The sequence below is a fragment of the Harpia harpyja genome, chromosome 1, assembly GCF_026419915.1.
Source record: "Harpia harpyja isolate bHarHar1 chromosome 1, bHarHar1 primary haplotype, whole genome shotgun sequence".
Lineage (NCBI taxonomy): Eukaryota > Metazoa > Chordata > Aves > Accipitriformes > Accipitridae > Harpia > Harpia harpyja.
The window spans coordinates 72,719,336-72,730,142 of NC_068940.1; positions in this window are offsets into that span (position 1 = coordinate 72,719,336).

The window sequence follows — 10,807 nt, forward strand, 5'->3', positions numbered from 1 at the left end:
GAAATCCCCCGTCCAGGGATGGTCATTAGGACCCTGATGGTGCAGTTCAATCTGATAGCTTTGCATCATTCCTGCAGTGCAAAACGACTGTAAATCTCTCTTATCCATTTAACGGGCAATTACTGTGCTTCAGCCAAGCCTCACCCTGTTCCCAGTTTAGGGCAAAGAAGACAGGGACCTGGCCAGGGCTGACTTATGCCCCAGCAATTTCTGGCTAGCGATCATGGTCAGCCAGGCATAAGTTAGAATAGTGCCAAAGCCGAGTTGCTTTATGCCAGGGATTATCTCAGTCTCTGTCTAGCCACAGGATTCAGGGAGCATAAAGACTGTATGGTAGGTCAGCCCCAGCCCTCATACTTTTGGGCTGATTGATTAGTATTCACTTGAACTGGAGTTCATGACTCTTCAGAGATTTGAACTCTGCCTTTGATAATACGGATCTTGCTCAAGCAAAGGGTTTCTTTTACTGTGAAGTCTGATGCTCCTCCCTGTAAAACTGCAGAGACTAGCGTTACTAATGTGATACTTTTCTGCTGGTGCTACAAGTAACGCGGTAGAAGGTCTTTCTCCAGGGTCTTTTGGTTTTGCTAGGGCTCCTACCCTGATGTAGAGGGGTTAGAGGAGCAGACACTCCAGTGTGCAAAATGTGGGAAGGAGGATGATGTGGTTTTCAGTCCCCTTACAGTTCTGGGTGTACCAGCGGAAAACAAAACCTGTAATCACCACCAGCACTGCCACATTTGCTTATTACTGGAGGAATGATCTACTGGCTGGTGTCAACTATGCCAAAATTTTCTTTGTCTTCTGCTCTGCAGAATTCTGGGTCTGAATTCTGATTTCTCCTGTCACTGTTGTGATGACTATTTTAATGACAAAATGAACATATGTACCCAGAGAAGAGCAGCTTCTTTGAGTTAGTTCCCCTTTTTGTATTTAATTGTTGTGGGGAACTGATGTTCAGTACTTTGAGACAGTACGTTTTTTAAATGAAGTTTTAAGCTGATTGCTGGCATACTCTGCAAGCCCAGGGTTCTGTGTACTTTAGTTGACCAGTGTCTAACTTGGATAATCAGTTGTTATGATCAGTCTTCAGACAGCTGGAACTCTAGACTACTTCTTTACTTGATAACCCCTAAAATATGCTGTCTTCTTCACCTGTTAAATTACAGACAATAAAGTATCAGCTTCTTTGCTGTGTTTATCACTATTTGGGAATCTTGTGACAATAATTTGTTTATGTGTCCACTGGCTTACCATCCAAGATCATCATCATCCAATGAGATTCTTTTTTTTTTATGAAGTTCTTTGTGCCAAAGAAATGAGCTAGGGGTTTTTTGGTATACAGTATGATTTCATGTCTGTACACAAAACATCATTCAAGATTTTCAAAAAGATCCAGCAAAGACAGCAAAGTCTATAAGATATTCCATGGTTTTCCAAACTATCCCAGAGGAACTCATTAAAAGATCACATGGATGATTACAAATATTGAAGGTAAAATAAAAACAGCGGTTTTGGGGGGAAGGGAGGGCTGATCAAAACCACAATAGTTAGGAGAAAGTTGATTTACATGGAAAGGCAATATGAAAGAATAAAAGGAGACAGTAGCTGCAGAGTTAAAAGGCTATACGTCTAATTCCTATGCTATTTTCATCACTGAGGTCTGTTTGCACGTGGAATTCAACTCCACAGGAGGACATAATCAAGACAAATAGTATGACTTTATTTTTAAAAGGGGTGGATAATTTCATGGCAGCTTACAACATTGGTAACTGGGCAAGCTAAGATAATAAGGCTAATCAAATCTCATGCTTCACAGCACTAGTTCCCTGCGGGGTCAGGAAAAATCTTTCCACTACATACATACAACACTATACAATTAGCAAGGTTATTATTGGGGAGCAGAGGTACAGCATTCTAAAGCAACAAGCTTTTACCATTATCAGAGAACAGAGGCTGTACTTGGCCAGATAGAGAAAAGAGCATTATTTTCTTATGCCGCTTCTGCTCCTCTTCGCTGTCAGTTTTAGAATTACAATACTTGGGTTTGTTAAAAAAAAAAATTCCTCTGAACTTGATTACCTAAGTGCATTACTGTCTGAAATCCATCAAAAACTCTTATACCTGTGACTGGTAGCCCACTTCAAAAATAGCTGTCACTGACTGAACACAGGAATGGTATTGATTAAGCTGTTGCAGGTTGCAAGTGCACATTGCCCTCTGGTTAGGTCAGTAATGTTACAGAATTTGCTTCTCAGTAGTGGTTTAGACAGAAAGACATAGTCCCAAATGATGATCAGCTCTTAGCTAGGAGCTGAAATGACATGTGTTTGGAATATTTAGTTTTGGAAGTACTGTTCATTTTCTTTAATTGCCTGAACATATTGTTGTAGGTGTTCTGTGTGTATACTTGAATTTTATTTTCCATCAGTGTGTGCATCAGAGAAATGATATTAGCTGCAATTGAAAATATTTATCTTTTTTTTCTGCAAAATTTATGTTCTGTATACGAATGTGATGATACTCTTTATGAGTTGGGGTTTTTTTCTTATGCAGTGGAAGAAGCACAATAGCAGAACAACATCCTTTGAAAACCTATATTACAGGCTCTCTTTCTATAAGCTATACCTCAGACACAATGCGTAGGTATTTCTTTGACCCCTATCTCAAAGATATTAATTTTAAATGTACTAATTATTTTCAGGTGACCTATTCTTTCCCCTGTGCACAACCTATGTGCATTCTCAACTCTTAGCCCAGATACTGTTCAGAGTGGGAAAAAAAACCCCAAAACACAACCTCACCTCAATCTTGAAATTTGGGTTAAGTGACAAGAAAATCTAAAACCATGACAGGAGCTTACATAAAGATAATTTCAAGATTTCTTCACACGTGCAAAAGTGCTAAACTTTCTTATATAAAGAATATATTTCACTAGACTGCGTGGCCATGAGCTGTAGAAGGTTCAGCTAAATGAAGTTGAATTAAAAATAAAATTTTTCTTTACGTCTCGGGTCTCAGTAACAAGTTCAGTAAAGGATCTACTGTCTACAGTATCCTCCTGAATACAGAGTTAGACACAAAAGTTCCACAGAGCTGAGCAATGAAAATGTGGGTCTGTTACTGAATAGGGTAGGTGATTTAGTGACAACAGACAGAGCTATGTTTTGGGTGCTCAATGCCTTCTTTTCCTCGTTCTTCACCAACAAGGCCTCCCAGGTCTTTGTGGAAGGAGGAGGAGAAGTACCAGCAGCGGATAAAAATCATGACAGGGATTACTTGTCAGGGATTACTCAGCTCATACAAGTCCATGGGACCAGATGGGCTGCATCTGAGACAGCTGACAGGGCTGGCTGATGCCCTTACAAGGCTGCTCTCTACCAGCTTTGAAAAGTCATAGAGATCAAAGGAGGTCCCTGACAACTGAAGAGAGGCAAATATTGCACCCATCTTCAGAAAAGGCCAACAGGATGATTTGGGAAACTACAGGAGGGACAGCCTCGCTTAGGTTCCTGGGAAAATCCCGGAGCAAATCCTCTTGGAGCACATTTCTAGGCATATGTAGAAAGTGACTGGAAAAAGTCAGCATGGATTTACAAAGAGTAAATCATGCCTTACCAACCCAAATGTGTTTCTGTGGTAAAATGACTGGATTTGTGGATGAGGGGAGAGCCGTGGATGAAAAGATTTTAGCAAGGCTTAAAAAGCTTAATAGACTACTTAATAGACTAGCAAGATTTTTGACACTGACTCTCACAATGTCCTTTTACCCAGGTTTACACGTTTCAGTCTGGATGAGCAGACGACTGATGGATTGGATGGTCTGGCCCAGAGGGCAGTGGTTAATGGACCATGCTCTACCCAGAGGCCAGTAGCAAGAGTAACAAGTGGAGTACCAAAGGGTCTGTCCTGGAACCTGTCCTGTTTATCGTCCTTAACAATGACCTGGAGGAGATGACAGAGTGATGGTTGCTCAACAGATCTGCAGATGAAACCAGGTTGGGGGTTCAGTTAACATGCTGGTGGGGAGGACTGCCATCCAGAAAGACCTTGACATGCTGGAGGAATGGACCAAAAGAAACCTTATTAAATTCAGCAAGGACAAATGCTGAGTCCTGCACCAGAAATGGACTAACCCCTTGCACTGATCCAGGCTGGGGGGAAATGTGTCTGCCTGGCTGGGCAGCAGCTGTTCTGAAAAGGCCCGGGGGTGTTGGTAGACAGTAAGCTGAACATGAGCCAGGGGTGTTCTCTGGCAGCAAAGAAGATCAACAGCAACCCAAGCTTTATTAATATAGGAGGAAAGTCAGTATATTATTGCCCCCCATTACTTGGCACTTGTTAGACCACATTGAAATACTGCCTACAGTTTGGGGAACCCCAGTACAAGAAAGACATTGAATAAACTGAAGCAAGTTCATCAGAGGGCCAAGATGGTTGGGGGCTAGAGCACTTGGCCAGTGAGGAGAGGCTGAGGGAACTGGGCTTGCTCAGTCTGGAGAAGATATGGCTTTGAAGGGGACATAACAGCAGCCTGGCAGTGCCTGTGAGGAGGTTACTGGGCTGATGGAGCCAGGCTCCTCAGTGACACATGACTGAAGGATGAGAAACAAAAGTCATAGATGGAATCATGAGAAATTCAGGCTGTAGATAAAGAAAATTTTTTCATCATTAGGAAGCAGCGGAAGCATTTGCCAAGAGAAGTTGTGCAGTCTCCATCCGGGGAGGTTTTCAAGACGCAGCTGGGTAAAGCCCTGAGCAATGTGGTGTGCTCTCATAGCTGTCCTTTCTTGGACCATGAGGTTGGACTAGAGACCTCCTGGGGTCCCGTCCTATCTGAATTACTCAATGATTCAATGACTCCATGAGTTCACAGTTTGTATACAAAACATAGGGAAAAGGAACTGTAACTCCAGGGAGAGAAAGCAGTTCTGGCATATATGGTTTATCCAATTAAATGGTAAATCTTAAATTATACTGGGAGCATGGACCAGCATCCAAGCTACAACTGCCCAGCTGTGCTGTAATAAGTTGGCTGTAGTTCCATACTCCCCCTGGTTTGCTGTCCTTTTGGCCTCAGCAACCGTGCACTCTTGGCTGCACAGCTTTAGGAAAAAGGCTTGCATGTTTTGAAGCTTTATTGGCCACCAGAAAATTTCTTAGTTTTTTCCATCTCCATAGCCTCCTTCCCAGAGAATAAAGTCCCCAGAGTGAAAGAGAAGCCATGGCAAAATTCTGAAAGTAATGCTTGCCAGGTCTCTTGACAAGGTACTCATATCTGAAAATAATTTCTTGAAAGAAAATGCAGAAATCCTCTATTTCACCATCTTGTCTTCAGTTCAGACACACAAAGATGAAATTCCAGAAAAATAGAATACAGACATTCTCATGTTCCCTAAGGTTTCCTTTACATTGTTAAAATGATGTCATTTACGCCCACTTCAAAATTCTTTTACACTGCGTGATGGCTGTAAAGGGACCCTAGTTTAAACAAAAATCAAGTCCCAAGAAATCTTTGTCACATTCAATAAAACCAGAATATGAATGCAGAGAATTTTAATTAAAAACTTCAAATAAACTCAAGGGAATCAAATAATTTGTGAACCTAAGCATATCAGAAAAGCCATGGCTCAGCGACCTACAGGAGTAGACTCTGCTCATTTCCTAACAGTGTTCTCCACCTAACAAAAAGTGTTGCCAGAGAGACTCTGTATCCTCATGCTTCAATGCAAAATTAGTAGTCACTAAGGTCAGGAAGAGCCATCCCTTACAACAGAGAAATAAGCAGTATTAGCAGCTTCGGACTGCAAGGCTCTCTTCCCTAAGCTGCTGTTGTAGCTCTGGCGAAAAAAGACAGTTCCTTCCCTGAACTCTTTGGCTGCAAATCTTTTCAAGATAAAATACATTGCCGTTCATGTCTCCAGCTCAATGGGATGCCAGCAAAAAATTGTGTCTCCAGTGAAAATCTAGTAGAAGATAATCATTGTCAGTAGCAAACATTGCTGCCTGTTCCCTGCTATCTGCCATGGCAAATTCATTTAAAGAAACCCATAAGTCAGTCTGGCAAAGATGACAGCAGCATCAGAGGACACTTTTCTGCCTGAATGAGGAAATAAGAAACAGTGAAGACAAAATATGAGGCAGTTTAAAAAGGTACATGGATTGGAAAGGGGAACAAAGGGGAAAATAAATGCTGATTGAGAATTTTACTTTTTACAAAGGACTCATTTTACTTACAACCACATTTAGGGATCAAATTCTTATTTTAGATAAATCTGATATCATGGGAAGAGTAGTTAAGGAATTATTCCACCAATATTGTTCTTACCTAACTTCTGGTTCCTTTTCCTCTTTAATTTTCAAATGCTTTTAAGACCGTAATATGTAATTTTAAGATTTGAGCCCGTTTGTCCTAAAAGTATTTGAAAGAAATCCAATTATGGCCACTACAGCAAACCAGGCTTTAAAAAAAATAATTGGCTGTAGGCATGTGTAACACAATGTCTCCATTTAAAGTCTAATTACTTATACTGCATGGTCTAAACAGACCCAAAACCTGTATTTTTTGTTCCTGCAGTTAATTTCTTTTACAAAATTGCTTATCATTTGAGAAAAGTTAGCTTATAGGACTAATGGTATCCTTTTTTTCAGAGTTTTATGTTCAGTCAAAACACTACTTTTGCTGTGGAGCGTATTTTGGAAAGCCAGGGAAAATTGGGCCTCCTGAACCTCTTTGTGCAATTTCTTCTGAGGCAAGGGGATGGTTACAATACAGATGTGTGGAGCTGTACAATACAAATCTGTCTGTGGGAGCTACAGACAAAGCTCTCATTTCCTTTGCCTCAGACAAGTTTCTGGCAGAGGAGGCAACTGAGAACAAAGCTGACTAAACATGGGGCAGCACCTGCCAAAGGGGAGGTACAGGCTAGTTACTTTGTGTTTCTCACAGGACAAAGGCTGTTGGCAGGACTGAATTTCTGGTTATTGGTTAAACTCTCTCATGCAAGATGTTATTTTGTACATTACCTAGGAAATGTGGCAGAATTTCCATCATCATCAGTCTTTGAGAACCTTCAGAGTATCACAGGTATGGTTCATCCTGCCTTGAGACAGGGACAGGGACTGTTTGACTTTTGAGGTCCTTTGCATTCCTAGTTTTCTGTCATTTACCGAGAATAATTTATAAACCAAATGGAAATTATATTTACCCAGTGTTTTACATTGCACTGGATTATTAAGATATCATCTATGATCTTTTACACAAAGTAATTATATATTTTAAAGAAGCTGTCATATATAAAGGAACTATCCTTTTTTACAGTATTTATCAACTATATACCCTTTTACTTATTGTTTTTCAGTCTTTCTTACATTTAAGCTCCAAAAGGCAAGGATTATCTTCATTCTGTGCCTGAACAGTGCCTAATCTGTTAAAACTCCACTTCTAGTTGGTCCCCAGGCACTTCTATGAATAAAACTACTAAAAATAGTAAATTATGTTTCTTAGATTTCAGCAACATTACATATAGGGTCCTCTTTTTTTTTTTTACTTCAGATTTTAGCAGACCCTCTCCTAGGTGTTCTGGTGCACTTTTATGCCTTTCAAAAGCTGTGTACCCACCACAGAGCTTCCTTTCAGCTTCTTAAAAATTTTACTAAAAATCAAACGGTGTGAAGTTTAGGGCATTTTTAAAAGCAAAATTTAGAAGCAGCAATGTCTGAAATCCACAGCTGAGCTAGTTCTATCAGAGAAGGGTAAAAATCCTTTTTCTTTTTTTTTTAACAGACTGCCAGTGACTTTTAATAGCACTTCCTTCTACCTGGCTTTTCATTTCTTATTAAATGAAAAAAAAAAAAATTAAATACAAGTTCAATCAAAATTGAAAGTTGGCAGCAGTAGTTTCCCAGGCATAAGACTACTCAAAGCAAAGCTAGGTAATAGTGGTAACTACCTACAACTTAGTAGTGTATTGGACTTCAGCCTAAGAGAGACCAAATTACTTTATAAACTCACACACGTGTTATGCAGAGATACTATTTAGTCTACCAATCAAATGCTGGAATCTGGAGGGGGGAAGGGAGAAGGAAAGAGGACATGCCATTGATATTTAACAGTGCACAGCTGTTTCAGAAAAAAAAAATTCAGCCAAGAAGTAAAGAAAGTATTCAGCTGTAGGTTGGATTTATGAAAGTGGTCCACAAAATTTGGCCAGGTCATAAGGCCATGTGATTTCTTCTAATGACAACCAGGGATCAGGTTTCTGAATTTATATCTTATCTAGATTCCTATCTGTGTCTGAAGAATGCAAGACATCACTCAAAGGCGGGGCAAAAGTGACTTGTAGCAAGGCCAGGTGCAACCACTCTATACATGCAAAGGCATACATAGCTATGTGCTGCTTCCATATCATGCGATCTCAAAAGCATGCTGTACTCACTGGTACCATTGCAGAGGCTACAGTTGTGCTGTTTCTGGTTATCTATGCTGACTTTGTGGCTGTTTGAGCTGGGCACGACTGGTCTTGTCCCAATACAGGACTGAATACAGCCCACTAAGCACCGGGTGCAGGCTCCAGGACTAGACTTTCAGTTCATTGCTTCTTCTGGGGGAAATGCATCCACTCTCAAATCACCAGTCCTGTTGCTCGTGAGAGCTCATATTTCCAGGTGTACCTCACGCCGCTACTGGTAAAGCCAGCAGTTGAGGTTGTGTGACAGCTAATAGGCTCATTCCTGAAGCTGGAAATTAATTGGGATCCCCCAAATGCAAAGCAGTTGATGTCAAAATCAGGCTTAAAATGCCAAACACCAAATGCAGGTATCAGCTGTTAAAAACTTGAAATAAGTGCTTAGAAGTTTGGATCTGAGGTTCCCAGTCTTTCCCCAAAGGTGAAGGCTGACCTCTGCCGCTTACAGCAAACACAGCCCTTCACAGAGGAGCTGTGTCCTTCACAGCAACAGTCTCAGGGGTAAGGCCTACCTCAGAAAGAAAGGGATGTCAAATCATCATAGGGGATATGGCATAAATTAATCCCTCCAGGGTTAGAGAAGTGTTTCTGTGTTGAACCAAAAGCCAACATAGAGTTGGCAATCCCTATTGGGGATCCATCCTGTTGCTGGGATGTGCAGCTGTCTGCTCTCTTCCACTCCCAGAAACAGAAGGGAACATATGGTTTCGTACATCTATCTTCTGTGGCATGACCTTTTTTCCTCTGCATAAAGGAAAAGGAGTGTTAAAAAAATCCTACCTTTTTAGTAGTGTATTAATCACCAGGTGCAAATTCGCAATCATCTAAACTAAACACTTGAGTTTGATTTTTAACAGAAATCTTAGCCCAACAGATATGATCTGTGATTATCACTTACATTTCCAGTGTACTAGATTAAAATGACAGCTTTAAAAAATCATTATAGAGTGCACTAGAAGCCCTCTCCTTTTATTGCAATCTATTTTTCCCTAAATAGAAATACGAATTCATTGAAATATATTTCATTAAAATGGATGTTCATTGATAAATATTAGAGAACCATATTATTATAGGAATAGCATACAATAAGCCATGTATTAATTGGCTATTACTACAGTTCTTGGGTAGCTGAAGTAACACAACCTTGAGCTTCTTGAAGCACATGAGGTGCATTTTAATAGACCATTAAAACATGGCATGTCGTGTCTTACTGCAATATATTATGGAGTGAAACAAGCTGCATTTCACTGAGAACATATTGACTGCTTTTAGCCTGAAAAATGGATGAGAACACTGTGTTCCATACATGTTGGGAGAACCAGAAAACTGTGGCATTTCTCCCCAGTGACAGAGAACTTTGTGGAAAGATGTGAGTCATACTGGGTAGGAATCTGTTGCCTAAACTAAGACATTTTTGACACTGCAGGGAGCCTGCATGGTGTCCAGCTGTCACTCCAGAAGGTGCCAGCCTCTTCTAGATCTCTCTTCATCTTCACTGTCATTTCTATGCAGATGTCTTACATACTTTGTGTCCTCTGAAGGACTTCAAATGCCTACTTGTCGGCACCTGAATGACTACCATTGCAACCTCTACCTCCCACAATAAACCTGCTAGACCAGCACATAAATACTTCAGCCATGAGCTATGGATATACAGACATATGGATAGACAAGTGGATAGGTAAACTCTCTGCAGAACAATTTTCCAGACTTTCCATGGAGCTTTGCTGTTGGGTCGCTCTGGTTCTTCCAAGGTGATAGGAAATAGGTAACAGAGGTGCTCTCTGCAGTTGTCTCAGCTGAGAGAGCTGATGCATTTCTCACCAAGAGCTTTTACTGCCTCAGAGTTTAGTTCCTGCAAGGCCTTCTCCATGAGCTCTTTGGCTCTTTCTCAGGTAGGGATGAGCTAAGGAAAACAGCCAACTAACACCTCATGAAGCTTCTCAAATATGCATGTCCTCTCTGTGGATATCTAACAAGGACAGGAGTTTCAACCCAACGCATCGAGATTTCCTCTTCCTGTCACAATTCAGGCAGTGTTATCAGAGCTCAGAAAGAGTTGCCACAACTGTGAGGGGGAAAAAAGCTCTTAAACCAGAACAGATTACTTTAGAAATGTTCTAAATTTACCTGCTACTGTAGCGGTCTCAGTACATTTTTTCTTTTTTTAGTGTATCAACTTTTACAGCAAAGAGTTGTCTATATTTGTGCCTAGTACTTTATCAGTTCTTAATAAACACAGAACAATAAATGATCCCAAACTGGTATGCTGTGATAACTTACAAATATGGCAATGCTTTTGAGTTTTCTAGTGCATTAAAAAAAGATTACATTAGTGC